The following is a 6,422-nucleotide window of genomic DNA, read 5'->3' on the forward strand; positions in this document are numbered from 1 at the left end:
AACCCACCTGGTTCTGACGCCTCAGGTACCCAGAACCCACCCAGAACCCACCTGGTTCTGACGCCTCAGGTACCCAGAACCCACCTGGTTCTGACGCCTCAGGTACCGGGCCGTGTTGCGTCGTGAACCGATCTGCTGCATGCCTGACCCCCGTTGACCCCCGTTGACCCCCGTTGAATAAATAAAAAGGGGGGAAAAGTGCATTTTTTTAGATGCTTTTGTCCTTCTCGTCTACACATTCGTGACTTCTCTCCACGAACGTCTGCGGCTCGCAGAACTTCTGCCCGTTCTCCGTCGTTCTGCAGCGAGACGAGGCGGAGGAACCGAAACAAATCAACTCCTATAAACACTTTAGTGAACAAACAACTCAGAACGAAGGAGAAGAAGAAGAAGAGGAAGAAGAAGAAGAAGAAGAAGAGGACCCACCCGGGCTTCCCGTTCCTCTCAGGTAGCCATTAAGAAACTTTAGAACGTAAACATGTTCCAGCAATATTCCAGTAAACAGCGGAAATGTGCAGTGAGTCACCACGTGCAACAGCAGCGTGGAGATAACACACACACACACACACACACACACACACACACACACATACACACACACACACACTGTCCTGGTAGTTTCCATTATATCGAGCCTGAGGACAAACCGCTCCGCTGTTGCACTCAGAGACTCTCCGTGTGTTTGCGGTTGATAAATAACCTAATTAATAGTGACTTCACTCTTTGTGGGTTTTTAAATGTGTTTTTATTAGATTCCTAAAGTATTTGTAATATTCCTAAAGTATTTGTGTTATTCTTAAAGTATTTGTAATATTCCTAAAGTGACTTCCGAGGTGTGAAAGTGAATTTAGTGACTTTATCGTTGATTGTTCTTTGCAAATAAACGCCATGAATATCAGTTGATATCGTAAATAAACAATAATAATTCTGCAACCTGGCTTTTGTTTTCGGCCCCCGAAAAATAAAAAACGTATTATAAATGTTATTATTACATTAATTAACGCCGTAAACTATTTAATTATTCGCTGGTTAATTTATTACGTGTTTTGATTCATAATTTGCAGAATTAAAGAAAATTCTGAAAGAAACAAACAAGTGTAGATATTATTATTATTATTATTATTTGTATTTTATGTTCTTTATAATCAGCATTATATTCCATCTTTTATCCTTTTTCTTATCTTTTAATGTTTCTTATGTATTTTCCCCTTTGTCTTCTTTTAGAGCGCAACGAAGCCAAAAGTAATTATTAATATTGGAAAGTGTAGATCAAACCTCATCAATTTGTAAAAGACTAAATAAAGTTAAAGTATTTTTTCGGGGGGGGGGGATTAAATTAATTAATAAAAACAAATGCAACCTGTTGACTTTATTTTAACTTTTATTTCTTCTTCATCTGTGAACATTATAATAATAATAATAATAATCCGGCCTAGTTTCTGTGTTTTTTACAAAGACAATAGTTAAAATAAAGTCACATTTTATTAATTTAAACGACCGCGGATGAATTAAACCTCCTGACGCCACATAAAGATGAATATTACAGCCAGAATAAAACCCCGGGTGAATAATAACATCTTTAACATCTCACCTGCTCCTCCGTCCTCTTGATTCTCCTTCTAGAACATTCCTGAGAGCTGCCGGAGCGAGCGTGGACCCAGAAGGACTCACCCCACTCGGTCTAAACCCCTCCTCTCCTCCCCCTCTCTTTAGTTCCTAAATCCTTCCTTCCTTCCTTCCTTCATCATCCTCTTTATAATCTCATTTTTCTACTTTGTTTCTCCTCATTCCATCCTTCCTCACTCCTTCCTCACTCCTTCCTCCCTTCCTTCCTTCTTGCCCATATTTCCTCTACTCTCTCTATTTTCTTCTCTATCTTCCTACTTTCTTCTGTGTCCTTCCTTCCTTCGTTCCTTCCTTCCGTCCTCCCTTCCTTCCTTCTTGCCCATATTTCCTCTACCCTCTCTATTTTCTTCTCTATCTTCCTACTTCCTTCCTTCCTTCCTTCCTTCCTTCCTTCCTTCCTTCCTTCCTTCCTTCCTTCCTTCCTTCCTTCCTTCCTTCCTTCCTTCCTTCCGTCCTCCCTTCCTCCCTTCTTGCCCATATTTCCTCTACTCTCTCTATCTTCCTACTTTCTTCTGTGTCCTTCCTTCCTTCCTCCCTTCCTTCCTTCTTGCCCATATTTCCTCTACTCTCTCTATTTTCTTCTCTATCTTCCTACTTTCTTCCTTCCTTCCTTCCTCCCTTCCTTCCTTCTTGACCATATTTCCTCTACTCTCTCTATTTTCTTCTCTATCTTCCTACTTTCTTGTGTGTCCTTCCTTCCTTCCTTCCTTCCTTCCTTCCTTCCTTCCTCCTCATGCAGTTATTGCTTTCCGTGCACTGTGATTATTAACCTGCAGAGAGGAAGCTCTCAACAGGTAACTCCTGTTGTCTTTATTCTCGTAGTATTTTCACCTCTTTTTGGAGCAGACTCCGGCTCAGAGTGTGTTGTGTGTGTTGTGTGTTTGTTGTGTGTGTTGTGTGTGTTGTGTGTTTGTTGTGTTTGTGTGTTTTCTCGCTTGAAAACCAACTCTCAATACACAAAGGCAGCTCCGTTATCTGTCTCGCATTATGCTAACTCCTCCTCACACCTCTGATATTAACTGTCCAATTAACACTTTCTACTCTCACTAATGTGATCGCACGCACACACACACACGCACGCACACACACACACACACACACACACACACACACACTGCTAATAGCGCGGCCGAGGAGATGAGGGAGGACAACTGTTGACGCATCGTTGACACCTCTCGTCTCCTGTCTCCTAAACCCTAAAAGACAAACAGAGGCTCTTTAAGGTTCCTCTTATCTCCTCCTCAGGTTCGGAGGCAGAGACGTTCTCTAGTTTCCGGCTCGGAGAAGAAGGTTTTTATGGAAAGAGCTGCCTTTAACTCTTTTATTCCTTTCTTTAATTGGATTTGCACGGAGAGAAAATGCTCCAAAAAAAACATTTGGACGAACCTTAAAATAATTTGACTCAATAATCTGAAACGTGCCACGAATCAAACGCTCCCTTTCGCCAAATGAAGCGAGACAATGAGCGACAGAAAGTGGGTCACCGCGGGGAGCCGGAGCGCGGCCAACTGACAAACGTGCACCTCAAACACACACACACACACACACACACACACAAACACACACACACACATGCAAGAATAATAATAACAAACAAAACACATATAGTTTAAAATATCAGACACACAAAATAATGCATGAATAATGCGCCCTGACTCTTTAAAATATGTCCCCCTGAACTTTAAAGTCGGGGATTAGACGTGTCTCCACAGCTCAGTGCGCTCAGCGGTGAAGACTTAATCACAGTCGCTACCAGCAGCACATTAATTGTCCCTCAGTTCATAATGTGTGTGTGTGTGTGTGTGTGTGTGTCCAGATTGAGTGACCAGTCATTAGGGGGTTAAATGGGTCCTGTTGTCCGAGTGCTCTGCTGATTAAGCCGGACTGGTCAGGACTGGTGGGCACCTGCCATGAGCAGCCTCGGCCTCATCCATCACCCGCTGACCTGGCTGCAGCCCGGCCCCCCCATTGGACGCCGCAGAGGGGCCCCCGAGGCTCCTCTGCACCAGGAAACTGACCGCAACCATTACACCCCCCCCCCCCCCCCCCTGGACCTGGAGCCACGATGACCCCTTCTCCTTTCTGAACCCTTGCTGTGACCCCCCTCTCCAAGATACCCCCACCCTCCAAAAAATTTAGCAGAGGTCTGAGGACAGTGGTTGTCCCCAAAATGCTGACCGAGCCTCAGCCAGGGTCCTCTGGAAAGCTGCATGCACACCCAACCAGGCGTTGTGGCGATATTAATATTATTAATACCGACCTCTGGCTGTGCGGTCGGTCGCCGTCTCTCTCTCCGAAAGTTGATTCTGATTCAACGTTTTATCGCCGCGTCACTACTGGACCCAAACCTAAAGATGGCCGACGCTCCTAACCCCCAACGTGGACCTCTAGATGCACATAGTGACACAAAGAAATAACACTAAAATCACCTCCTTTTATTTTGTTAAGTCCGGAATAGATGCTGGGACTGACCGGTGCTTTGCCCCCCAGAGAACCTGGTGTTGAGATGACCCTTCAAGAACCCCCCCCCCCCTTCTCCAACCCCCGGTTCAAACCTCGGTCCTAACCCTCGCATCAACCTCAAAAAAAGCCAACCAGTGCCATAACCTCCGTGACACGGGGGGCCAAGACTTCCCTCGGAGGATCTTCGTGGCAAAAAAAAAGGGCTGACCACTGAAACCTCGGCGGCCCGAGGCCGAATGAGGTGTCGTCTCCTCGACCCAGAACTCCCGTCTGGAGCCTCTGAAGAGTCCTTAAATGGATTAAAGGTGGCGCATAACGGCAGGACTCCAACATCCACTCACGGTTTCCTCCTGAACGCATGCTGCTCCTCTTTTAAGGTGTTTCAGGGAGACTCACTGCAGGTTTCGCTTGAAGTCAAAAACCAGAGACGCAAGAAATGTTTCAGACGAACTGACGCAGCAAATTAAGAGAAAAGTAGAGAAATGTTTCAGTTCTAGTGCAAAACAAAGAAAGAAAATGGTGACAAAGACAAATAACACTATGAAATACAATAAAAACTGGCAAAAAAAGGCAACTTTATCTCTTTTTTGGGTAAAATTTGAAGCCTGTAATTCTTTAAAAGTGTAATTTAATCTCTTTATTGCAAGTAGGGAGCCACCTGAAGGCGGCCACACCAACCAGACACTGGAGTTCAAGCATATTTTTGAATAAAAGCATTTTTTTTAAAGATATTAAAAACACATCCCCTCAAAGCTTGGACCAGACAAAACAAGCTCCCCTCACCTCCAGTCAGACTCAATGCTGAAAAAATCAATAATAAAATAATCAGCGGCATTAGAGTCCTCCACAGCGCCCAGCTGTCAGCTATAAATCAGAATCAGATTAATAACCAGATTAATAACAACACATCTTTAATTAAACTGCTTGTGTTCATTTTGTAATTAGGTCAAAAGGCGACGGGGGGGTCCACAAAAAAAAGAGGTGAAAGTCCCGTTGACTTGTCTTCATAGTAAAATAATGTTTATGTTTTTTTATGAACAGTGGAGTTTAATAAACAATGTTAATAAAGAATAAATTATGTTCCCATACGACCAATGTGCCTCGTCAATTATGCTTCACGGGAACGTTATTTTATCACGGATTATGTTTTTTATGTAACGTGGTTACACAGCGAGGATGTCGGGGTGGACGGGGAGTTCAAACACAGGACTTTCACCCAGGAGGCCGGTGTTTAGGAAGATTTCAGAGATTACGATTTATTTAGTTAGGTTTTTGGAAAACATCGTGATTTGGGTTTAAAATACGCATGTTGGTTACATAGTTAAAGTAGGCTGCATTTTGTACGTTACTTACGTTACGTTACTTACGTTACGTTACGTTACGTTACTTACGTTACGTTACTTACGCTACGTTACTTACGCTACTTACGTTACGTTACTTACGTTACGTTACTTACGCTACGTTACTTACGTTACGTTACTTACGTTACGTTACTTACGTACGTTACTTACGTACGTTACTTACGTACGTTACTTACGTACGTTACTTACGTACGTTACTTACGTACGTTACTTACGTTACGTTACTTACGTTACGTTACCTACGTTACGTTACTTACGTTACGTTACGTTACTTACGTTACGTTACCTACGCTACGTTACCTACGCTACGTTACCTACGTTACGTTACCTACGCTACCTACGCTACGTTACTTACGTTACGTTACCTACGTTACGTTACCTACGCTACGTTACCTACGCTACGTTACCTACGTTACGTTACCTACGCTACGTTACCTACGCTACGTTACCTACGCTACGTTACTTACGTTACGTTACCTACGTTACGTTACTTACGTACGTTACTTACGTACGTTACTTACGTACGTTACTTACGTTACGTTACCTACGTTACGTTACTTACGTACGTTACTTACGTACGTTACTTACGTACGTTACTTACGTACGTTACTTACGTACGTTACTTACGTACGTTACTTACGTTACATTACCTACGTTACGTTACCTACGTTACGTTACCTACGTTACGTTACCTACGTTACGTTACTTACGTTACTTACGTACGTTACTTACGTACGTTACTTACGTACGTTACTTACGTACGTTACTTACGTACGTTACTTACGTTACGTTACCTACGTTACGTTACCTACGTTACGTTACCTACGTTACGTTACTTACGCTACATTACCTACGTAAGTGAGGTAGTATCGCAACGCTACGTAACTTACAATAAATCCACGAGGAGCGTAATCAAAGCGTAATCTATCACTCTTAACACTACGGGACTCGACTACTTCCTTTGGTGTCATA

The sequence above is a fragment of the Cyclopterus lumpus genome, chromosome 16 (genome assembly GCF_009769545.1).
Source record: "Cyclopterus lumpus isolate fCycLum1 chromosome 16, fCycLum1.pri, whole genome shotgun sequence".
Lineage (NCBI taxonomy): Eukaryota > Metazoa > Chordata > Actinopteri > Perciformes > Cyclopteridae > Cyclopterus > Cyclopterus lumpus.